At 36.6% G+C, this 26,806-nt stretch overlaps 1 protein-coding gene and 1 pseudogene across 1 annotated transcript in view; one reads left to right on the top strand and one right to left on the bottom strand.

Annotated features, from left to right (window-relative positions):
* The window catches only part of CSRNP3 (cysteine and serine rich nuclear protein 3), a 185,688-nt gene that overhangs the window by 91,058 nt on the left and 67,824 nt on the right, over window positions 1-26,806 (bottom strand). The gene's annotated exons all lie outside the window — the stretch shown is intronic.
* LOC101288026 (40S ribosomal protein S4-like) lies at window positions 12,000-12,784 on the top strand (annotated as a pseudogene).

The following is a 26,806-nucleotide window of genomic DNA, read 5'->3' as shown; positions in this document are numbered from 1 at the left end:
ATAATGTTGCCATGTGTCTAATACTATGGAATAAAAATAAGACCTTTAAAATCATTTTGTAATTTTATCGTCCTTATACTCTTCAATAAAACTGATACAATTCTATTTAAATTTTAGAATAGGCGATAAAAATGCAATCATATGTTTTGTTTCCTAAGAAATGCCAGGTTAAAATGAAGAAATGTGATTGTTTTGAATACTCAATTATTTTGAATATTTTCCTGCTATATGTTATAAGTTATTTTCTTCTTTTTTCTATTTCATAGGCACCAGAAGTTCAGGAGGACACATATAGTGATAATACAACCTAAAACCTACACATGCGATTTTGAGATGACAACAGTTATTTGTAGATTTTAGACTATGTTCCATACTGCTAGACTGAGTACGACATGTTTGCCCTAACATCTTTTCCAAGCTTACAATATGGTCTCTAGTTTCAAGTGATGACAAAGACAGACTGGTAATCAGAAAGCAGGAAATTAATTTTTGAAAAATCCTTAAAGATTCCTTTGAAGTCTGATGTAACATCACCTCTTCAAGTACACTAACTGCACTTCCTTCAATGATTTGTTTTTACATTATTCTATTTACTCTTTAACTTTCTAAATTTAATTCGAATTGCATTTACACAAATGCATTTTTCTATATACACCCAACTATCCAGACCATGAACTTACTAGGTACACGCTGCTGAGATTTGAATGGAAGCAGTATGGCTCGAGCAAATGCAAAAAAGACTTCAAAGTTCTGAGTGAATTTGCATAGAGACATAAATTCTCCAGGATATTCAAAGCCATAAATTTGCTGCAGGACATATATAGCTCTCTCGTGGCTCACGGAAGCACAACAATTCTCTTTATTTCACATTTGTCTATTACCACGTTTTCTCCAAGAATCTTCACAGGCTCTCCTTCTTTGCCCGCACTGTTTTTATTTCTATATTCAGAATGTGCTGACGGGTAGCGGTTGCATTTACAAAGTTAATAGTATTGGACAAGCTAAATGAATTTTAAACCCAGTTCTCTCCTCCTCCCTGTGCCCTGCCTAGACACACGCAGAGGTTGGGAGGTATAAACTATGGGCACTACCTGAGTTAAAAATGAAATAAAGAGTTTTTGCTTTTCAAAATTGTTGGATTAAATATGGTTGACCGTAAGAAAGATTTTATTTGGCTGTTTGAAATATATGTGTGTATGTATACATACAAAATATATATAATTTATAGTATGCATAACAATATATACATATATAAATATATGTAAACATAGGTATTTCATAACCTATGTATATATATATTTATATATAATTTATATATATATATAAATTATATACATATGTATAAAACAAAAGTAAACAAACACGTTGTTTGGACCAGAGGACAGAGGACAGCATTTTCCATTCAACATAAAAAGGAAACAATTGACTTAAAATATACCCCCTTAAGCTTCAGTCATTACTAAAAGTTTCAAAAGAGAATTTAGAAGACAATGGCAGTTTATTTGTTTTTTAAAAACTCATACCAAAATATGAATTTCTTTTCCTAAATTAATCTCGGGATCCTGGATAAATGTCACAATGTCCCCATAGAGTGATAAAGGGTGAGAATCTGGCCCTGGATGACTACTATGAAGTGATTTCATAAATATTTCAAGTAATTGTCTTTCACTTTTTTAAATCACTGTTTTAAATGGCCATCCTCCTGTTTTGGTCTGCCTTCCATGCTCCCCCCCACCCCCCATTTAAAAATAAAAGATATTGTTGCCAAACTGCCAAGCCTTAATCATTATAATAAAATAAACACCCCCTTTTCAATGCAAAAGAAAGTTTATCTAAACATGTACTAGCTCTTTGTACGTAAGCTGCATAAAATTCACTCCAAAATATCTTATGCAAATATGAAAGCATAAAGCAGTTATTTCATGACTAAACATTATTTTGCCTCTTCATCTTTCCAATTTATTTTCATACACGTACAACCTATAATGTAGACAGATGCACACGATGCAAATTAAAATAACATTTTTCCCATCAGCATTGTAACTGCTGAATTGATATATTTTAAAATTTTAATGATATAGACAAACAGTCTGATCACGATGCTTTAAGTTTATTTAAAAATATGCTTTGGAAATAAAAAAGCAATATGAACAATAAAAGTGAGTACACATTTGTTTGGTTCAGGTCAGACTTTTCTATGATGTGATCACACATTTTACAAAAGTGTGAAATTTCGTGCATGGAAAAAGAAGACTTTTGTCCTGCCTGTGACATTTATGAGGATCACTTCACAATCCAGATTTAACTGAAAGGAAAAGTCATAGGAAGTTGAACATGTTGAGTTCAAAATAGCATTGTCTAAAAAGTTCCAAAGAAAATTAATAACAATTATGAAAATTAAAGTATTTAAAGGATGGGACCCCCAAATAAATTATTTCTTTGATAAGATGTTTAACGATGAAATATAGAAAGAAGAATCTCAAAACTGAAACCCTCTCTTAAAATGAAATGAAAATATAACTTATTAAAACTGTCCTTATGATATCATGTGGGGTATGAACAAAAGAACTCCATTATTTAGTTCCAGATACCTCATTTAAAATACATTTCTTAAAAATGTGAAAATCCTCAAAAAGTTGAAAGTCTTGATATTCAGCTAGATGTTTCAACGCAGACACCTCTCTGCAATCAAAAACTTTCCTCAAAATGGAATTATTAAGAAGCTCCAAACCAGTTTTTTCTCTCATGACATTATTCCATTGGAACAAAACACCTACGTTTCAAATTGACACAACATTAAGAAGATTTAATAAACTAGTTAAGGGAAGCTGAAAATCGAGAACACCCTGCCAATTTCCACAATGAGTTAAAATAGCCAATCCTCATCAGTGTCTTTTATAGAAATAAAATCAGGCGCATCATGAAATCTGTCACCGTACCTGCGTTTACTTTAAACGACTACGGCACACACGCTGTTAAGATCTTCACTCTGAGAAATAAAGCACACTTCATGTAACTGCTGCAAAACACTGCTGCAGAGGAGCCCAGTGCATTTTTTTTTTCGGGCAACCGATCCAGCCTTTCCACCAGCCCTGTGACCTCTGAACTCCCTTCTGCCCCCCTCCTCTCGCTTCTGCAGTCAAAGCCTCGGAGCTGGTCTCATTTGCATAAGGCTCAGGCAGCCCTCCAGCAGCTGAAACGGAATGCTGGGTAAGGAATTGTGGAACTGCGGTTCTGCCAGAATACCTGAATCGCCCGAGAGCTGGAATACGCGATGGGGAGTGGGCACCAACTGCGCCGGGCTGTCCGCATCACACCCTCCCGCCTCCCCACCCCACCCCCGCGTCTATTAATGGATAAGTGTTTTTTAACTCTTTGTTTTGGAGTGCTGCTTTCCCCCCTCCCCACCAAAAAGAAGCTGTCAGCAGCGACAGTGGTAACCAAGGAAACTCAAATAGTCAAATACTTCATTTAAATACATGTGGAAGGCCAATTTAAAATTTTCATTAACTTCCCTTGTTTTTGAAACATAGCTATTTTTTTTTCCCTTCGAATACATAGTACACGCATAATCAGGGACATAGGGTATTTCTTTTTGTTGTGGTTTAAACAGCATCTTACAGGCATACAATTATTTGAGTCACTATACAAATACATGAAGTCACCGGTAATTCTATAAAATGTTAAATGTACTCTAGTGCCTTAGAGAAGATCATCCTAAATGGTGTCCAAGAAATTAATTGTAAAGAATTTAGGTCCCACGATGCCTTTAAAACAATACAGCAGTAAAAATGCAAAGTTAAACTATGTGTTTTAATGTAAAGATTCATGCAGCAGTAATGCTTGTATGTCTTTGACAGAGATGTTCAGTGTTGTGCTATTATTTGCTAGAGTTATTTCTTCCTTGTCTTCCTACACACAGCAATCTCTCTATTTAAAACATAAACTCTCTTGCTCATAAACCTAAGAAGTGGTTATTTTCTAGATACAGAAGGTCATGTGTGTACATATTTTTATAAATACCCATGAAGGCACATATTCTTCTTTTCTAAATGGTGAGTCAATGGAAATATGCATCATAACATAATTAATCAATTCTTCTTTTTTAAATTAAGCTAATTTGTTTTCTCCACTAATGAGTGAATATTTATGAAATAAAAGGTTTAATGCAATAATATTTTCCATCTATCAAAAGAAATATAACATGCAAAATGAAAGGCACACAACAGATTACTATAGATATATACTATATTATAGTTAAATATAAAATGCATTATTCTGAGAGATAGCATTATTAACATTTCAAAATTTTCTTGGTTTTAACATTTTTTATTTAAATAATTAAATATACTAAACCTCTTGCAGTGCACTGAAAGACATCAATAAATTTTGAAGGATATATCATCCAAATCATAAGACACAAACTATTGCAATACAGGATTTTTTAATACCGGAAACATTAATGTGAAGCTTTTTATTTGAGCTATTTGTTAGTAGTATTCTGCTTTATGTTCTTTCTGAATCATAGAAGATTAGAAATTATTGAATGATTTTTAACCCATAAATTTTTAAATAGAATAAATAACTTTTCAGTTTACTATAATCATATAAACGTTTCTCTATCACATCTGACTACATCAGCCATTTAATTGAATTGGGTCAATTCAAGTGCATCCTTCATATTACACACTGTAAATATCTTGCAAAGTTTTTGTTTAAGGCAAAACACACATCAGACCATCCTAATTTAAATCCAATCAAACACAAGGAAGTGTAGGAGTAATTTATAAAATCACTGACCTGTTCAAATAGCTGTAGTCTTAGTCCTTGCACTCTTTATTCATTAGAATCCAAAATAAATTGATTATCATTTTATAATGTGTGTCAGCATCACCGAAGGCACTGTTCTTCCTGGTTCAGCGGAATCTTCTGAAATTTGCCAGCCCTGTGTTTTATTGCTGGTACCGTATGCTTTATTGTTCAGCGACAAGAGCTTCACTCTGCACAAAGACTCATTACCTACTGCTTGCTGCACGGCATCAGCCTCACTGAGGCTGCCTATATGTGATCACATGGGAGTTTTGTCTGAGAAAGCCAGGCATGCCACTGACTTCACTGTGTGTATGGATATTTTTATCAGCTGAGGTCTGCTAGGAGGAAGGAATAACAGATTAGGAAGCTGCTCTAAGTCATTAATGCAGCACAACTTATGGAAATCCCTTCACAAGATTTTTTTTTATTATAGAAAGCGTTTGAGCAGGCATTCAGAAGAAGTTCACTAGATTTTATTTTAATAAGAGGCTGGATAATAATTTAAGGAAGGGGAACTAGCAAAGAGCTATTTCCTACCTTCTGTTTTCTGAAAGTACTGTTGTACAAATGTTATTCAAGAGCCTTGCTTAACTGAATGATTTGACAGTATGTTTTAACCTTTAGATTGCTGGTGTTTATTTTTATTGGAGGAGGTTGCTCTCTAAAAGGATAAGTGGCTGTTTCCCTAAAAATCTCCTCAATGAAAATCTCAATCACTAATAGATACAATATATGAATAAAAATAAGATATAATATATGAATAAAAATATGGATGTTCTAATTATTTTTGATGAAGTAGATGAGAGGGTGAGTCTCTTTTATTGATGTATATAAGTGAGGTAGATGATTAATTTATCTTCTCAAAAGATGACACATCCCTAGAACAGCTGACTTAAAAGAACAATGAAGACTTCAATTTAAAGATCTAAAGGACATGTGGTTCATATTAATTCTTAAAATCTCAGTAACTTATTTTAGACCGCTTACCTCAATAAAGCATATGGTTTACCTTATCTGATTTCAGTGTTAACAAGTAGTTTCAGAGCTGAGTACTCAACATTTACAGGAATTTTCTGCTATGTAAATATTGAATTAATACATATACATACACACACATAGGTATAGTCAGATTATCTTTCTAAAATACATTTAAAAATAATTACCTAAAATTATTTCTCAAAATTTGAAAATGGATTGTGTATTTCCAAATGAAAAAGCTATTTAATAATTGGAAGTTGATGAAAAAAATAAACTTCTTATCTCTTTAATAATCTAAATTGAATTTGTAACTGAAAGCTTGTTGCTTGTTAATCTCAATGGAAATCCTATGACAAGTACAGGCAATGTGCAACAAAGAGCACAGAAAGAAAAGTCAGAAGCATCATAAATGAAGATCAGAAAATAAATTTTCTGTACAGTTATATAGTACATTTTAATAGTGTTTGTAAGTAATACAGTAATCTTAAAAATAGTAAATCTATATACCTGCTTAAACCTTCCATTAATGAGAAGTTATTTTTTGGAAATAATTATAACAAAATTTTTTGTGTCAATGGAAATTTTTAAAAATAATTTAAAGCCAGAATAGGCACATGTGGCTAAATATTTTAGCCAGTCTCTAAATACAATGATTTAACATCATGCTTTATAATATTTTTTGTAGTGGTAGCATTGATTTAGAATGTTTCATGACTTAAATAAATGCCTTTTCATGGATTTTTCTTAACATTGAAAAAATATTCAGATATGTTTTAAATGCCACCATTTTAATGCATTTGTTCCAAAATGCTCAAGTTCCTTTTTCCCCCTGCACACAAGAGCTACACTAAAGCTGCAAAACCTTGGGGCATTAAGAGGAAAAGGAAAACAGAGTGTTTCTGGCTTACAGTGTACCTCTGGGTTCTTAAAGATATGTACCTTCTAGCTAATATCTTTGATGATGTCATCATGTTAATGTACAAGGAAATAAACAAAAGGCAGCCATTTTTCTCTTACTGCATCACTTCAAAAACAGTGAAATAAAATGGTTGCCAAATGGAAGGAAAGAATCAGTAGAAAACTGTTACTTCCAAATTCTTGGGATAGGGAGGGGCAATGGGTGTGAAATTAGAAATAAAAATCCATATATGTGAATTTTGTATGAATGTATGTAAAGAAATAATTTACAGTAAGAAAGAACTATAAATAAATACAAGGGATATAGAAATAGCTAGCAATTAAAACAAATTAGTAAAATAATGTCTCCAATGGAAAGACTATAGTCTGTAAACAATGTATTAAATGTAAAAGCTTACTAAATTCATTAATGTTGAAAAAGGTATTTAAAGGTGGACAACATAGTTGGAAAGACCTAGAAAGAGACAAAATGATCATGAAACAGTAATAAGCTTCCCAGGTCTACTATTATCTTAAATGACCTTGGTGAGTTATTTTATCATCTTATGCCTTATTTGTCAAGTCTGCAAAACAGGAACAGAAAAATTTTTGGAAAGCATGCCATGGAAATATATAGCAATATTTTTATACTTCAGTTCCCTAAATTGGTTTTATTCAAGCATTGTCCACTAATATTAGTAAAATGAGAAAAAATGATGTAAAATTCTAATGATTATTTAAAAGAATTTTTAAATGCATTATCCTAATAGCCAAGACAAACAGATATAATAAGTAGATAGGACTTTTGGAAACAAGAGGCAGTTTTTTCCTAATACATACAGAAAAAAAATAGAAATGAATTTAGTAAGTAATCTGAAACAAATCTCATAAAATTGCCTCAGAATTAAAACAAATTATAAAATATACCCATCCTTCCAATCAAAATTCTGGAACTCTGTCAGCGACATGACAAGAGAATTGCAGTAGAGTTTCTGATTCTCACATTACACAATGAACAACAGTGCCTCTGCTTATACAACAGTTTCATCAGCCAAGAGTTCTTTAAATTTGAAATTAACAGAGAAACACAAGATCACAGCTTAAAGAAGGAAATTCCATTCAAGATTAAAAGGACGTTTTAATTTACTTTGTATATTAAAAGCTGCGAATTCAAAAAGATATGTCAATTCTTATTATTGACTCTTAGTAGCTTGGCTTTTCTCTAATGACAAAGGGGCATAATAGAATCATTTTGTCTGCCCCCCTTTTCTCCAAAATAACTAAAGCTTGTCAGAAGTAATCCAGAATGTTTGCTATCCAGCTCCTGCAGTAATCTGGGCATAGACATGCTAAATGGATGGTCTCTTGAAATTTCTACTGCATGAAGGAAGATGGAAAAGATTAACTGATACCATCACCTGTGTTTTCTAGAACTGTATTAGTAGGCATATATATATATTAATATATATTATATTTTAATATATATTAATATATAATATATATTAATATATATATATATCAGTACCTCCTGTTGGATTTACCCTCGATAAGCCTGGATTTTCTTGCTACCTTTATCCTTCTTTACAGTATGTTCAGAGAAGTCATTAAGTTGGCCATGTCAGCCTCAAAATCCAGGACTAATTCAATTCAATTCAGCAAACATTTATTGAGAGTTTACTGTGTACCAAGCTCTGAGACAGTTGCTAGGGATATAAAAAATGAAATATACATTGTACCCAAGAAGATTGTAGTCTATCTAGGTTAAAAAAAAAAAAGTGCTGAGCAAGTTACGGGAGGGTGGTAAAGTAGAGATAATGTTTTCTAAAGTTTGAATATTATATCTATATATTACATATAATGGCTACATATTCCTACGCTATCCTTCTCATCAAGAGGTTGAATCCAATTTCACTTGCCTTTACTCTAAGTTAGTCTTAAAGATTTGCTTAATCCAATAGAGGCTGCAGAGGTGATGTTTTAGAAATTCCAAGGTTAGGTCCTAAGAAACTTTAAAGCTTCTACTTGGGCCTCTTGGAGCCTCTTGAGTCTTCCAGGAGCCTTGAGTTGCCAGGTAAGAGGATTAATTACCCTAAGACTGCCTTGGAGAAGCCACATATAAGCACTTTGCTCAAACAGTCCAAACCGAGCTCAGGGTTCCGGCCATTCCTGATGCCTAACATGTATGTAAAGCCACCTTGGACCCTCCAAACCTACCCATCCACCAAACGGATATCATGAAGTGACCCTAGTTGTCACTATGTGGAGAAGCGCTCAGCTGAGTTTTTCTCAAATTCTTGTCCTACAGAATTCATAAGATGTAATAAAATGGTTGCTGTTTTAGACACTAAGTGTTGTGGTAGTTACTCAGCAATTGATAACTGGAACTTATTTACATGTGTATGACAGAGACAACATAATAAACCTAAAAGTACATGAAAGGACTGTCTGATACATATATTCAGTGAAATGGATGAATTTAATGGATGCATTAAAAGAAAATACAACTTAGGAGGGCAGAGAAAGAAGCAAAAAAAAATTCAGGGTGTGTCCAAAGCACATAAGGACTGATTTATCTAAGAAGATTGTATTGCAGGAATGGGGTTTCTGAACTAATAGGGAAGAGATTGCCTCACTAGCCAGGAGAAAAGGAAATTCCCAGTAATGGTACTTTGGGAAAAGCCCAGAAACATGGGCATGAGCTTTACTAACTACAATGAGAGGACTTTGAGGAAGTGTTTTGGGTGACAGGAGATTTAGGCATGTGTTGGGAGGTTGAAGGAGAAAAGGAAGTCTGGTGCCCCTTCTTGGAGTGCAATGAAGCTTGAAGTGAGGAGATTTTTGCAATATATGAGATGTTGGGAAGTGACCAAGGCATAGGAAAAGCGGTATAGTCAAAGTGATGAATAAAGGAAGCAACTTTGGCAGTTGAGGTGTGTCTAGACTCGTAGAGCACCAAGGCAGCACGGAGGTTGAGGAAGAGGAGTTAAGAAGATATGATGAAAGCCTGAACTAAAGGTGACAATTGAGGAATGAGGAGAAAGGAATTCGTCAAAAAGAAAGAAGGAATTTTATATTGGTTGGATAAGCCAAGCCCTGATCTCATTTATAGCCTTAAAAGTCAATGGTTTTATGATTCAGTTACCAATTATATATGACAACTAGAGAGCATTTAACTAGTTAATTAGACAGATTTCATAATTGTACGGGTATTTTGATTTGTATTGGCCTCAGTTTGTCTACTTTCAAATATTGTGAAAATTTGTTAATATCAAATATTGTTAATGTTGTGTTTGGGAAGCTGCAAAAGACTATAAAACAACAAGACCTTCCTTAAATACAGTACATAGAGGAGACCATTTATATTTCTTTCTGCTGTCTGATTCCTAAGTTGGGAAAAGACAAACATGTCTTAATTCTGCAAAGATTAAAAAGATAGATAATTTTGGATAATGCAAACTAAGACAAAACACACCCCACCCCGCAAAACCACACACCATTACCTATCGAAGTAAACAAGCCTATTGGAGTTTTATTTTTCTGATTCTTCATTCTATCTGGATATTAGACTACCAAAGTAGCAGATGTTAAGTTAAGCAGCCAGTGAATGGCCACTCAGAATGATGCAGGTTAAATGGTAGGAATAGCTCTATAACTGCTGCTGCTGCATATACAATATGTACATAAATCATCTGAACGTGGCTGTAAAGAAGTCTTTATGCAAAGTGACCCAGAGAAGAAAGTATCTAGGTTTCCCCCCCACCCTTCATTCTCTTTATCACCACAAAGGCAACAGAAAACAGCATTTATAAAGAGAAAAGAGTAAATGAGGCAAACCTCCTCTCTGAGAACACAAAGGATACATTTATTTCTTAGTGACCATCAGAGTTGATTATAATGATTTCTTCTTATTAATGAATTAGATGTCTAACCAGAGACCAAAAATATGGCGTCAAACAGCATATGCAAAAGCAAACGTGAACTGAGCAGGTAAAAAAGAAAAAAATAATAATTTAATAGGACCAGTGGCTTTTCCATGTCAATGGGAAGGTTACATCATAACTAGAAGGGCTATGACACTGCTTTGGGGTTCAAGGCACAAGAAAGAGTTTCCTATATTTTATTTCACCAATACAAGTCTATAGATACTTGGCTAATAGATTGAATCTACTTTGATTTGTGTAACAGACACATACAGAAACAGTTTTGGCATATTATTTACCTGAGTTTGTTCATTCATTCATTCACTCACACATTTATTCATTTTACATTCACTGAATACTATATGCTCAGGATCTGGTTTGGTGCTCTGACAGGTTAAAGAGATGAATAAGTCACAGTCTTCAAGCTAAGTGGCTTTCCATCTAGAGGTAGGGACCTATATAAAGAGATAGATACAGCATAATGGGATACATTCTCTAACTGAAAATTATATAAGAAATTTATATAAATAAAAAATTATATAAAGACGGGAGTGAATAAACTATATAAAAATAGCTAACAGTTATGAAACACTTAACCAAGACTGAAGTGTTTTACTTTACGTGTATTAATTGATTCACATAACCATTGCAACAAGCCTATGAGGTAATTACTTTTACTATCTCCATTTCATTGATGAGACAACTAAGGCATAGACTGGTTAAGTGACTTGCCAAGGTGACAGAGTCAGTATCCAAATCCAGGTAGTATGGCTTTAATGCAGTGTGGCTCTACTGGTATCATGTTACTTAAGGTAGTCACAGTGGGCTTCATAGAGGAGGTGACACGGAAAATAAATCTTAAGGGATGAGTAGGAGTTCTTTTGTGGAAAAGGAAAAGAGTATTCTGGGAAGAAGAGCTATAATACATACAGATTCTGAGGCATGACTAATGTATATGTGAAAGAAACTAAAAATTTCACTGTGAAAATGGTAACGTTATTTGATCTTGATATGGGATTGTGCATTTGTAATGCTGGGTTGTTTGGAGTTCAACTAAGAATCAATTTGTACTTATAGGGGATGTTTAAGTGGCTTGACTACAACTGTGTTTTATTAGGTAACTCAGGAGAATGAATAGAGGGTCTAGAAGAAAGGAGACCAAATGAGACAGTTGAAATATCCTAGAAAAAAGTTATAAAGCTCTGAATGAAAACAGTGGCAGCCCTGGGGATGGAGAGGAAAGATATTAAGGAAATAAATCAACAGATACTTAAGTGGGAGTGAGGGGGAACCCTGAATCTAGGATTTTTAATTTAGGAGACAGTATGGATGAAGATACCAGTAACCATGGATAGACATATAGGAGGAACTCTTTTCGTGCCTAGTGCAGCTATGGCTCATGGTCTCAAGGAGCACCTGAATTGTGTAGAAACTCCAAAGCATTGGATAAACTGACTAGTGTGTTTGCTCCTTGTCCATCTACAAGTCCCCACAAGCTGAAGGAATGTTTCCCCCTAATCATTTTCCTAAGGAAGAGACATAAGTATGCCTTAACAGAAGATGAAGTAAAGAAGATGTGCATGCAGGGTTTCATTAAGATTGATGGCAAGGTTCACACTGATATAACCTACCCTGATGGTTTTATGGATGTCATCAGTATTGACAAGACTGGAGAGAACTTTCGTCTGATCCATGACAACAAGGATCGCTTTGCTATTCATCATATTACACCTGAGGAGGCCAAGTATAAGTTGTGCAACATGAGAAAGATCTTTGTGGGCACAAAAGGAATCCCTCATCTGGTGACCCATGGTGCTCGCACCATCAGCTACCCTGATCCCCTCGTCAAGGTAAATGACACCATTCAAATTGATTTGGAGACTGGCAAGATTACTGATTTTGTCAAATTTGACACTGGTAACCTGAGCATGGTGACTGGAGATGCTAACCTGGGAAGAATTGGTGTGATCACCAACCAGAAAAGACATTCTGTTTCTTTTGATATAGTTCATGTGAAAGATGCCAATGGCAACAGCTTTGCCATCTGGCTCTCCAACATTTTTGTTATTGGCAAAAACAACAAACCATGGATCTCTCTTCCCCAGGGAAGGGGTATCTGCCTTACCATTGCTGAGAAGAGAGACAAGAGACTGGCGGCCAAACAGAGCACTGGATAAAATGATCTCTAGATGACATGATTGGGAAAGTCTTTGTACTTAATTAAAGATAATAATACATTAAAAAAGAAAGGAAGAGGGTTTCCCTGGTGGTGCAGTGGTTGAGAGTCCGCCTGCCGATGCAGGGGACACGGGTTCGTGCCCCGGTTCGGGAAGATCCCACGTGCCGCGGAGCGGCTGGGCCCGTGAGCCATGGCCGCTGAGCCTGCGCGTCTGGAGCCTGTGCTCCGCAACGGGAGAGGCCACAACAGTGAGAGGCCCGCGTACCGCAAAAAAAATAAAAAAATAAAAATAAATAAAAAATAAAAGAATAAAAATAAAAAAGGAAAGAAAGAAAGAAATACAAGAGGAATATCAGATATGGAGCCACTCAGCGGTAAATATTGAATGCCTACCATGCACCTGGCAAAAGTACATGGTTCTAAGAACACAAAGATTCCTTCTTGACCTCTGAGTGCCCAATGCCTGGCAGAGGAGCTCATAGACAAAATCGATTACCTAGATAAACAATTCCCTCCATCACAGCTAACTTTTAAGAGAACAGAATTTCTGTCAGTGGCCTGATTAAAGGTAAAGAAAGAAAAACAACTTCACAATCAAACTTCAAATCTGGAATACCATCAATTGAACTTAATTGTGGTACTCAGATAAGGAAACTATTATTAAAGTGTTCTATGCAGATTAAAATCATGATCCAGATCACAAAATCCACCTCTGTGCTTTATATTAAACATACGACATGAAGAAATACAAGAAACAAATGAGATTTCTCCTTTAGGCAAATTTTTTAATGAGCTTAATCCCGTGGCTTGCTATTAACGCTAGTGACTGGTTTCTTTGAAATGAAGCATGCATTTTCTTCCTTGTTCATATAGTCGGCTTCCTGTTTAGTATTCACTATTCATGTCTGTTTTATCAAAGAGCACTATTACATGAAACCATGATCCAAGCATGTTTGGCTCTGATTTTTATCTCTGGAGGGAAGGAAATTATACACCCTTATAATACTGGTATATGATTGTTATGTACACATGCGATCATAGTGCATATGTGTTCCTTCGTATTGGAAGGTGGTGTTATTTAATTCGGTCGTTAGGCTAAAGAACCTTGTCTTAGTCACATGTGTCTTAGTTTAGAACATCAACATGCCATTGAAGAAAAGCCATTAGCCTTGTAAATAAACAGTAAAAACAAGTTTTGATCACAGTCTCATTTAAACTCTAGATATTCTAAGAATTTCTTATGAGGGATTAAGAATAGAGAGAACAGTAAATACATTTTATCTGAATACTATAACTCCTGATAACTTTAGCCGACAACTGGGGATACCACAGCTATTGCTACTCTTTCGAAGCCAAAGCAAGATTTGGATCTTTGCCTCTTTAATTACTGATAGTTATCTATGGAACATGCAATTATGACGGCTGAGACAAAATTGGGCATTATATTGCTACTGTTTCCCAGCCATTCACAGTGAGGTGACTTTAAGGTTGTCTACATATGCTTATTACATTTTATTTATACAGTATTTCTTTGACCTAGGACACCTATGGCTACATTATTCCATTTTCCCTTTATTTTAATTTACTATATTCTATGGCCACTGTGGAACCAGGTGGCAGCAATAAATTTATGGTTTAATGGGCTACGAGAAGAATGAGGTTTTTAAATACAAAGCTATTTCAAGAAATCACACAATAATTAAAACTTTAGGGTCTTCCCTGGTGCCACAGTGGTTGAGAGTCTGCCTGCCGATGCAGGGGACACGGGTTCGTGCCCCGGTCCGGGAAGATCCCACATGCCACGGAGTGGCTGGGCCCGTGAGCCATGGCCGCTGAGCCTGCGCGTCCGGAGCCTGTGCTCCGCAACGGGAGAGGCCACAGCAGTGAGAGGCCCGTGTACCGTAAACAAACAAACAAAAAAACCAACTTTAAATTACCTAAATATACTTAATATATATTTATCAATGTAGTAGAATATCAGATAGCCATTGAAATCAGTATTTTGACTATGTAAAAACAATACATATGCTTAAAAAATAATTAGTGAAGAAATTTCCCAGAAATATAAAGAAACATGATTACAACTAATATGTATAGAAGAAGACTGGAGAGGAATTAAAGGAATTAAGGGACTATGTGTGAGTTTAAAGCAATATACACACTACGGGCTCAATATTTTAAGTATCTATAAGCATAAAATAATTAGAAAAGTAGAATCAAAATCATAAAAAATAGTTATCTTTTGGACGTTAGGTAATAGGTGATTTTGATTTTTGACTTTGGCTTTTTCTATATTTTACAAGTGTTCTGTTTCCTGTTACTGATACAATGTAAAATTAATAACATTAGAACTTTTGTATTAAAATTAATTATGCTAACTTAATTTAATGGTAAGAAAGGCATTTAAAAATAAGGATATATATATTTTTAACATCTTTATTGGAGTATAATAGCTTTACAATGGTGTGTTAGTTTCTGCTTTATAACAAAGTGAATCAGTTATACATATACATATGTCCTCATATCTCTTCCCTCTTGCATCTCCCTCCCTCCCACCTTCCCTATCCCACCCCTCTAGGTGGTCACAAAGCACCCAGCTGATCTCCCTGTGCTATGCGGCTGCTTGCCACTAGCTATCTATTTTACGTTTGGTAGTGTATATATGTCCACGCCACTCTCTCACTTTGTCCCAGCTTACCCTTCCCCCTCCCTGTATCCTCAAGTCCATTCTCTAGTAGGTCTGCATCTTTATTCCCGTCTTGCCCCTAGGTTCTTCAAATAAGGATATTGTTCAAACAATTTCAACTGCTGTAAGTTTAAGCCTTTAGATATGAAGGAAATTGAACTCTGCCTCCACACTCCACCCTTAGGCTGGATTGGACACGATGCCATCCTGTCTACCAGTTTTGTTAAAGATGTGATTTCTTTTGATTGATGAACAGATTCCTTTTCAACATTTTCTTTAAGGAACTACATACTGCACTGCTTTTCTAAATTCACTTTTGAGGTACTACAAAGAGATTCACATATCTACTCCCATGCCTTCTCTCAGTGGCAGTGGACGAGAAGGGGTGACTGGAGGTGGCACAAGAAGGTCTCAGTGAGTAGAGTAACCCTATTTCTGACCCAGCTGCTGAGCCCTACATTATGATAAATTACTTTACTTGCCTGGAGGAGAGAGATTGTATTTTCACAAAATTGCTAAGGGCACTAGAGCTAAGAGATACATGTTTAAACTGGAAGAAGACCTTGAGAATTAAAAAAAAAAAATCTACAGCTGGGCATTATGTAGTTCCGGTTGAAATTTAACAGCAGAAAAATTGGAAAGCCTGAGGTAAAAACATCTAATTGGGAAAATATTGATGCATTCATACTAAATTTTCCTTATGCTTGGAGAGTGCCTGCAAAGCAAATGTCCAGGAGTGGAACTCTTGCTTTCTTGCTATCCCAGAGAGAAATGATGCTGAAACTTCTGAACCTAAATATACTATTGTCAGTTTTGTTATAGTTATTAATTGTATACTGGAAAAGAACCAATCATATCATAGTTGGAGAGTGTTTCCCAGGCAACAATTTGAGGGGCAACTTTTAATCTGTAATGACCCCTACATCTTTAGCTATAAATAGAAGAGTCTGGAATAGAAGCCCATTCTCACTCCACAGGCCAGTATTAACTGTGAGATGGTCCTCTGATTTCTTATACTCCTATTTCCTCCATCAATCAACTCTTGCCTCCCCTTTAAGACTTAGCTCAAAATTGCCCTCCCTTTAAAACCTATCTCCATATCCTTTGCACATGGAGAGAAAAGGCCATTCCTTTCTCTCTCTTTCATGTGTCTTTGTTTAGCACTCTACTATCCACTTTATAACATCATACTGTATTAATGTGTCTACATTTCTAGAAAGATACCAATAAACTGGGATCTCAAAGATAAAGGCTCCACATTATTCATATTTATATCTTTAGTGCCTACCACAAGCCTTTCACACCGGAGATGCTCAATGCTGTTGCACAAGTTCTTGCAAAAATGTTTTTAGAATATAGACATAAGGTGTACACAGCTTTTAGATAGCTGTCTTTATAACGTTTGATAATGCTGGCAACATGCAGGTTGTTATTCAGAGGACAGAATTATTGTTTAACACCAGCTTCCAGTTTGTGTTTTCTGAGCTCGTCTCAATAAAAAACAAATGAAAAGCTGGAGATATTGTACACACTTCCTCCTCCCACCCATCACAACAGGGTTATGAGAATTGGATCAGACAGGATACCTTACAATTTTTCTCCTCTTGTAGCTGTTCCACAGCTGGTAACACATTTTCAGCCTTGTTAAAAATTCCTCCAACTGATAAAATGTCTTGGACCTTTTCCTCAAGTACCAATCATCATTACTACCCTCTTTGCCAACAACTTTTCTCCCTTTCCTCCTTTTCTTCCAAATACAGAAGAGATGTGCTTCAACTGTTCCCATGTCCAAGAGCAGTGCCTGTGATTTTGCACGTACTTATTTGTCTAACATAGTCTCTTTGAAGTCAGAGGTAGGTTTCTTTTAGAGTACAGACACTTGCACGTAAGAGGTATTCAGGCTTTGCTAATGGGCCTTCACAAACATTTCACATTTTGGATCAACATGTCTGCCAATACGTAAGCTATTTTAAGAATGCTATTTCTGTAAACAGAAGCTTTCTACCAATTCATGACATGTGTTAAATAAAAGTATGCTAGATAGACTAAAATGTCCACACACTAATATTACATATAGAAGAGCTTTGTATTTATATTTTTTCAGCATTAAGTTCACTAGACTTTAATGGCCATTAACATAAGAAATACTTATTGAGACACTGACTGATGATGAGAACACCCTCCTGCATCAAATCTACAGCAGATGGACCAGAAGGAAAAAGGGTTTACAAAGTAGAGATTTCTTACTCAGTTTTTGTCTATCACAACTGTCTATTCTTTCCTCTTGAGGCAAGGGACATACTGTGCTATGGAAAATAGTAAGATTTCAGTTTAATTGTGGTGAATTTCATAGGACAAAAGAGAATATAATGTGGCCTGTATTGCAAGAATTTTGTAAATATTGGTGTTAAATTTATAGAAGAGAGAATAAATGTAATTTTATGATATTTGCAGAGAGAATGAAACCCAAATGAACAGTTCATTTTCGGTTTCGGTGAATATATTGCCAAGATTGAAATGACTTTTTGTTGAATATCAAGAGCACAGAATAAACAGAAGAATCATCGCTGAATTGGAAACGTAAGAAATCATTCTTGGAGAGGAAGAAAAAAACATTTCAACCATTCTCCCTTTATGAGTCCAATTTCATATGGCCTTTGGGAGGGTTTTGCTGGGTAACTTGAATTTATTCAATCTTTTGATGGACTTGAATTTTCTCCTGAGGTGTTTTAAATATACTTTTCATCCTTAAGTAGCCATGCAAGGAAGAAGTTTTACTGGTGGGAAAAGTAAGGCATAAATATTTCAAGTAGCCACTTTCTTAGCTTAGACTAGTGCTCTTTTCAATCAAACACTCTGGCTTTTTATTATTTAACTGCAGAAATGTATTTGACAAGTGGTAGCCCTTAGTAACTACTATAAGGAATTAAAGTCTTTCCTTTTATATGTTCGATAAATGGATAGTGTTTAAGGGGATGTTTCCTGTTCCTAAATGCACTGTGTGAAAGTGGACAGCTATAACTAAATATAAAAATAATAGCATTTTTTACCCCTCAAAGGTTTAAGCTTCAGTGAGCCAAATCATATCATAAACACCAGTGAAATAAACAGTTTAGAGATTAAAGGCAAATCACTAACAGAGTAGATCTGCAAGCCAAGCACATAACGGGAAAAAGTCTGGTTTGCCATACGGACCTGCATTTCATATCTGATCAAGTAGTTAACCAAATTATACACAGATATTTTGAGCTTTGCTTTTGCGGTACGTGGGCCTCTCACTATTGTGACCTCTCCCATTGCGGAGCACAGGCTCCGGATGCGCAGGCTCAGCGGCCATGGCTCACGGGCCCAGCCGCTCTGCAGCATGTGTGATCTTCCCGGACCAGGGCACGAACCTGTGTTCCCTGCATCAGCAGGTGGACTCTCAACTACTGCGCCACCAGGGAAGCGCTGAGCTTTGCTTTTAAATAGTACTTTATCACCTGATTACTGTGTTGCTTTTCTTATCAAAAACAGAGTGATTTGAATAACTCAAGCTCAGCATGGTAGCCTGGCTTCCGGTGGTTTGGGTAGACACTGTCACAGGAGATGCAGAGGCTGCGGGGCATGAATGGAATCACTCAGTGAGAACCACATGGCTTAAGGGTAGAGAGAAAAGATAGCATAGAGCTTGGGTTGGCTATAGAATAACATGATAGATGAAGATGCAGGAAAAGAGATGGGCATATAAGGATTGTTCACAGGTATTATGAAAAGTATGGTTGAGGTGAGTGCTAAAAAGCAGTCGTAACTCCCTGATTCTCTTACTACATAGACCAGTACCATGGGTCATTTTCAAAAAAGCTTTACAGAAGTCACTAAGCAACTTCCTCTGCTCCTGGGAGTATATGTATACTATATAAAATTGACACTCCTATTAAAAATATATTTTTAGGGGAGAAGTCCATTGATCCCATCATTTAACAAGAGGAAATTTTCAGATAAAATAATAGTTTGTGAGCTCTCTAAGACAAGAAATAGGACCTAACTATAACCTTTTGTCCTTGGATAAGGATGAATAAAAAATGATATTAGGTTTGAAAAAGTATCACATGCAGAGTAATTTCATAATATGGGACAAACAGGAGACTAGAAAGATGGCTTAAAATGCAAATTTAACATTTTTCCTATTCTTAGAGATCTCAATTTAGTTATATTCCCTTAAATTCTAATGTGTCAAAACTAAATGGTGACAATAGAACCTGATTTTGCTCATTAGTACAACTATTAGTTCTATTATACATCCCTTTTCTTTACTTGTAAATAACTGGGACTCCTTCCAGAGAACAGTCTGCTAATAAATTACGTTTTGTTCATTTTTTAAAAAAAATGTCAGCTTCCCAACATTTATCCTGGTCTAATGCATTTAAATGTTGTTCAGATAGAAAGCCTAAAGTAAGATACTTAATGAAAAGCATGTTCAGCTGCAACCATATCCTGTTCCTCCTAGCCTTTACCTATGAGGAGTTTGATACCATTTAGAACAAGTGATCTTAAAGGTACACCTCTATCAATAGAGATCAACAGTTAAACTGACTATTTTTATTGATGTTTCTGTCACCTTCACAGACCATGCACTGCTTTGTTTGGGGATTTTTTTTCTGGTACCAGAGTGATTTATTGAAGAAAGTGGCAAAGAACCAAAATTTTGTATTTGTTGAAAAATAATGCAGTTGGAAAGAAGAAACAAAAACTCCCATTTTCCAATTCTCATATCCCATGAATTGATTAATAGGCAAAATATTTTGCTTTTTTTTTTCCCTTTGCATATGTCCTCTCTCTCTCTCTCTCTCTCTCTCTTTTTCTCCCCCAAAGCTCCTGACACATCATTTTACTGCAAGTTTGTGCTGTACTTTACATCTGTTAGACAAGTTTCTAGATTAGAGGCGGCAGCCTGGGAGTGTGTAAATGTGCCTAGTTTCTATTACTTTGAATGTATAGATATGTTCTCTGTCACTGGGCATTATAACGCTATCATCAGTCACTTCAGAGTATTCTTTTCAGCAATCTATGCCTTACTAGAAGATTACTATAACGATGATCATGCCAAGATGAATATCATTATAGGTCATCACATGTATAGCTCCCTTTGGAGATGGAAAGATTTATTGGGGGGCTAAAGAACATTAGATAACTGGGTGTTTGCAAAATTAATTTTCACAATAGATTAATAGGTAAAATAGACACTTTCACAAACATGCTGTTACTTTTTTTTATTTTGGTGCTTATTTATTTGTTGACTTATAACTGGCACGTAACATTGTGAAAGTTTAAAGTGTACAACGTGTTGGTTTGATATATTTATATATTGTAATATGATTACCACTGTCATGCTGTTACTTTTTAAGTAAACAAGGGAGAGCTGATGCTTTGGCTGATTGGGGTGAATTTATGTATATTCATGTAAATATTCTTGTATGTATATTTAAGCCATGATGAAAATAAACCTCAAGTTGGTCATCTGTACTGTTCTGTGCTTTCAGATAACTCTTCATTAGCAATTATAAATTTAAATACTTTTCAGGTCCGGGCTGGCAATATATTCGTATGAGCAGGTATAAGACAGTAGCAACTGTGACAATGGCAGTGAATGAGTAGTGTGAGTAGTGTATACCCAAGCGTGTTAAAATTCAAGCTCTTAAAACTCACCATACTGGCTAAATAAAATAACTGAGGGTTGTCATATATGCTACTCTATAATAATTTTTCCCCTTTAACTTTTAAACTTTCCTGTGGTTCCTATTTTCTTTTTACATTGTTAGTAGCTTTAAAAAAAATCTGTATTAATGACTTATACTTGTATAGTATTTATTCTTAAAACACCTTACTGATATACAAAACTATTCCAGCTGAAAAAAGGGAAAAACAGAACAATTTTAATAAGAATATTAACTCTTTCTGACTATATGGACTCCATTTAGTGAACTGGAAATTAACTGAATAAGAAGTCAGCTTCCATTTTCTTTACACCTCTAAACATAACATCAAACTTGAATAAATGTGGGCTCAGATAGTAAGAGAATTAAATGCAAGGCCCTAAAGGCAGAGGTTTCTAGGAATGCGCTTATAATAGAGTTTCACCTGGGATTCAATTAAATATTTAGTGAGAGTGGCTGAAAGAAAGGTTCTGTGCTGAAAGCTGTGGGGAAGACAGAGATGAATACGACACAGTTTTTGTCCTCTAGAATGTCATGATCGATGGCAGCTAACACATTTCACTTAGAGTATGAGGTGTATGTGGTGAGGACGAGCCCCCACCTCTTTCTCCTCCAGCCCCTACAAAACTGTTTATATTTGCACAATCCTATCATCCTTTCCCCGTTTTGTAGGATGAAGCATCTTTTTTCCTGTTCAAGGCCAATACCTCTGCATGTGCCCTTGATCCCATCTTCTCCCTCTCTCTTCTCAAGAATTGTACTATAAATCAGTGGTCAACAAGTTTTTTCTGTAATAAACCAGATAATACATATTTTAGGCTTTTGCAAGACATATGGTCTCTGTTGCAACTATTCAACCCTGTTGTTGCAATGCAAAAGCAGCTGTAGATGGTATGTAAACAAATTGATTTGTCTGCGTTCCAATAAAATTTTATGTATGGGCGCTGAAATTTGAATTTCATGAAATCGTTATGGGTCATGAAACGTTCTTTTTATTTTTTCAATCGTTAAAAAACGTTAAACCGTTATTTGAGGGTCATACAAAAAGAAGTAGTAGGCCACATTTGGCTCTCAGCCATAGTTTGCTAACCTTTGCTATGAATAATTGCCATTTTTCCATACCTTCAGCCATTCCTTTTCTACCTTCTTCCCTTTAGCCTATAATCACACTAAGGAGAATATAAAAAATATTTAACAATGACCCTGACTGCTGACTCTATTCTGAATAGATTGGAATAGATTCCACCATGGAATCAGAATAGGTAAATCTGCCTATCGGATCTAGTAGGAGTCATAAGCAACTAGTGAATAATTGCAATGTGTATAGGTGCAATGTGTATTGCACCTTCTCATTTCATTTGAAAAATGAAACAAAGCACTTTTTGCACTGCCATCTTGATATTACTCCACTTCTCTCTTTATATCCAATAATTTGGAAAATTATTGTAATTTGTCATCTCTCATCTATTCTTCCATAAGGCATCTGCTTCCATCATTCCTTTAGAACTGACCTTTCCAGAAGAAACTATCCCTTTAAAATTTTTCAGCCCTTTTTAAGTGTTCTATTTCTGTCACTTGCATCAAACTCCCCTAGGCATCTTCCACTTTTCCGACTTTTGATTCTTGGTTGCCATGGCAGGTTCATCTTCATCCAGCCCTCTTTCCTGCAGCCATTCCCACCTGGTGTTCCCCAGCATTCTCCACCCACTGCTCCCTGTTCCCCGTTCTTGCCTTGGCAGTCTGATCCATTCTCAGGGTTTGATTTTCACTTTTATGCAGATGACCTCTATGTTTGCATCTCCAGCCTTGATCTCTCTTTAGACTTCAGACTCATTTTGTTACTTGGATTTCCCTGAGGCATCTCAAAGTCACTGTGTCAGACAATGAACCTGAAGTCATCCCCACCAGACCTGCTTCTCTCGCATGTCCCATATCTTAGTCCAGCAACACCATCCCTGTTGCAGAAGCCAAGAAACTTGGAATCACTCTCAGTGCTGTCCTGCCCTTACTCCTATTTCCACCTAATTAAGTCCTGACTCCTCCGCCAAATATTTCTTAGTTCTGCCCATTTAGCTGCATCCCTACTACTGCTGTCTTTGCCCAGGCATTTTCACTGAGCTGGACCACTGTGCTGGTCTAGTCCCTGGTCTCCCTCTTTACACCTGGCACTGGGTGGGCAATCGCAAACAGAAGTGTAATCAAGGAACACCCCCCCTCCCCCCCCCCACCCCGTTAAACTCCTGCATGACTCACTATCAGGATACTTAGCATGGTCCCAAGAGTCTCCACCATATGGACTCTTCTTCCTGCCTCAGTCTTACCTTCTATCAAATGCTATATGTTTTTTTTTTTCCATCCCACTAATAGGGCACTGAACATAAAATGCAACTATACACCTCCATGTATTTGCAATGCTATTTCTATCACCTAAAATACCTCCTCTTTTCTTCTCTGGCTATTCCTACTCATCTGTTAAGATTCAGCTTCTGGGCATGGGGTGGGAGGGCGAAGCTGGGGCGAAGTGAGAGTAGCATCGACATATATACACTACCGAATGTAAAATAGTTGGCTGGTGGGAAGCAGCAGCATAGCACAGGGAGATGAGCTCGGTGCTTTGTGATGACCTAGAGGGCTGGGATAGGGAGGGTGGGAGGGAGGCTCAAGAGGGAGGGGAGATGGGGACACGTGTATGCATACGGCTGATTCGCTTTGTTGTGCAACAGAAACTAACATGGTATTGTGAAGCAATTATAATCCAATAAAGATCTATTAAAAAATTAAAAATAAATAAATAAATGAATTTAATTAGAATGAAAAAAAAAAGATTCAGCCTCTGAATTCATAAAACTGCTCTAAGAGCCTTTCCTCATTGTTTCCATTTTATTTTCCAATTTGTATTGAAAGTACAACTTCTCTCCTGTAACTATCCCAGCTTCACCATTAATAAGTAAGCAAGGGATGATGAGTCACTGCCACTCCAGGTCCTACTCCAGCATCTGGTAAACAGGTCTAGGTGAAGAGTACTTGGCAAGGCATGGGACTCAGAGTGCCTGGGTTCCGGACTCAGCAGCACAGCTTACTTGCTCTATGGTTTTGGTCTTATACTTTCTAAGCGTCCTATTTAAAATGGGAAACCATTCATGAAAAAATACTTTTGGGACATCGACTATGTTTCAGGCACTTTTCTAGGCACAGAAAAAATTCTCACCTTCGAGGAACTTCATTCTAGTGGACATAGGAGAAGAAGGGGAGAAAGAAAATAAATAGGTAACAAGAAAATAACTAAATAAAATATACACTGTATCATGTGGTAAGTGCACAAGGGATAGGGAGTGAAGTCCTAGGATGGAGAAGGAGGTGGGCAAATTTTACAGAGTGATTAGAAAAAGCCTCACTGAGAAGTGATTTTTGAGCAAAGACCTGAAGGAGGTGAAGAAGTGAGCCATGAGAGCATCTGCAGTGAAGAGAATTCCAGAAAAAAAGAAATGGCAAACACAAAGGATATGGCCCGTTCCAGAAATAACAAGGAGGTGAGAATGTTGGAAAAGAGTGAGCAAGGGAGGGAGAGAGGAGGAGACGAGGGCAGAGACATGTGTGAGGTGATTGAGGCATAAGAAGAGCACCAGATAGTCCTGTCATTTGTAGCCCCTTGTAAGGACTTTGAGTGAAACAGAAAGTCTCTGGAGGGTCTTGAGCAGAAAAGTGAACAATACGAATAAGGTTAAGATGACTCTGAAAAAAAAAAAAAAAAAAGAGGGCTTCCCTAGTGGCGCAGTGGTTGAGAGTCCGCCTGCCGATGCAGGGGACGTGGGTTTGTGCCCCAGTCCGGGAGGATCCCACGTGCCGCGTAGCTGCTGGGCCCGTGAGCTATGGCCGCTGAGCCTGCGCGTCCAGAGCCTGTGCTCCGCAACGGGAGAGGCCACAACAGTGAGAGGCCCGCGTATCGCAAAAAATAAAAAAAAAGATGACTCTGGCTGCTGTGTTGAAAATACACTGTGTGAGAGTAAGGGTAGAAAGAAAGAGGGGCCAGTTAGGAAGCTGTTAACAATAAACCAGATGAAAAATGATGGGGACCTGAATCAGGTGAAGGTGATAAGACATGGTTTATTCTGAATATATTTTGGAGTAGAGTCAAAAAAGACTTGCTTGATTTGGGATTAGGGAAAACAGAGGCGACAACCTGGACTCCAAGGATTCTCACCTGTGCAATTATAAGGAGGGCGTTAGTGTTTTATGCCTGGAAAGCCTGCAAACGTTTTCCAAGGGATAAATAAGAATAAGAGTTTAGGTTAGGTCAAATTAACTTTGAGATGTCTATTATATATTTAAGTGGAGAAGTCAGATAGGTAGTTTTACCTATCTATCTATATGTATGAGTTGAAATTTATGGAAGGACTTTAAGCTAAAGATAAACATTTTCCAGTGAACAAATAATATGCAAAGCCTCTAGATTGCAGATAAAGGAGAGAGGCAGTCTGAGGACTGAGTCCTGTGCACCCCAATGTTTAGTGACTGGGGAAATGAGGAATAACCAACAAAGGACACTGAGAAGAGCCAGCAAACATGGCAAGAGGAAAACGAGGAGTGTAGTTTCTTGGCAGCAAAGTAAAGTTTAAAAAAAAAATAAAATAAAATAGGGCGGCACACAGGAGGGAGTAATCAACTCTCTCCAAAGCTAGTGATGGGTCAGGTAAGCGGAAGGCTGAGAACTTACAATCATATTTAGAAACTCAAAGGGCACTGTGACCTTGATGAGCAGCTTTGATGAAGTGGTAGGGGCAATGCCAGACCACAGAGTGTAAAGAGCTCTCTCAAGGAGTTTTGCTAAGTGAGTGGACAGAAATGAGGCATAGATGAAAGGTGATGTGGGAGAAAAGAGACTCCACTTTTAAAGAAAAAAAGCATACTTACAAGCTGATAGAAGTGATATAGTAGAGGGAGATATTGATGATATAGGAGAGAAGAGTAAATACCAGAGCAATATCTTTGGATAGGCAACAAAGAATGAGATCTTGTGTACAAGTTGAGTGTCTGGCCTTGATAGCAACACAAACAGTTCATCCATAGTGACAAACAGAAGGCTGAGATATGGAGGAGAGCCTACAACATTTCTCTTCTGCTTCTATTTTCTCAGTGAAATAGTGAACAAGATCATAAGCTGATCACAGAGATGGGGGGAGGAGGTGTTGGAGTTTTGTTATAAGAAGAAAAAGAATGTCTTCTGGATGGGAAGGGACTTAGTGGACCTCGATAATAAGATAGGATTAGTGACTGCCACCTAGACTCAGTTGAAATTAGTGGTTATGAATTGAAATAGAAATAAATCAGTATAGTTGTACATTTTTCTTCAGTCATGTTCAGCTGGAAACCGGTCTGAAATAGGCAATGTAAGGTTGAACCTGAGGTGGGGTCATGCCAGGAATGTATTATAAAGCAGGAGAGATGGGCAAAGGGAGTTGAGGGTAAATTTCAGGAAGTGATTACAATGATGGGCCATGGAATCTAGTTTATTTTGGGAAGAAAGGAAGACATGAGTGGAAAGGTGGTGGGATCCATGCATCGTAGGTCCCAATGGGGTTGAAGGATTATAAGAATCATATTACTAGGGGGAGGAAGCAAGTAAGATAGGAGGTAGTTA

This window comes from Orcinus orca, chromosome 7 (genome assembly GCF_937001465.1).
Source record: "Orcinus orca chromosome 7, mOrcOrc1.1, whole genome shotgun sequence".
Taxonomy (NCBI): domain Eukaryota; kingdom Metazoa; phylum Chordata; class Mammalia; order Artiodactyla; family Delphinidae; genus Orcinus; species Orcinus orca.
The sequence above is the reverse complement of the archived record's forward strand: the minus strand, read 5'-3'. Positions and strand labels throughout refer to the sequence as shown.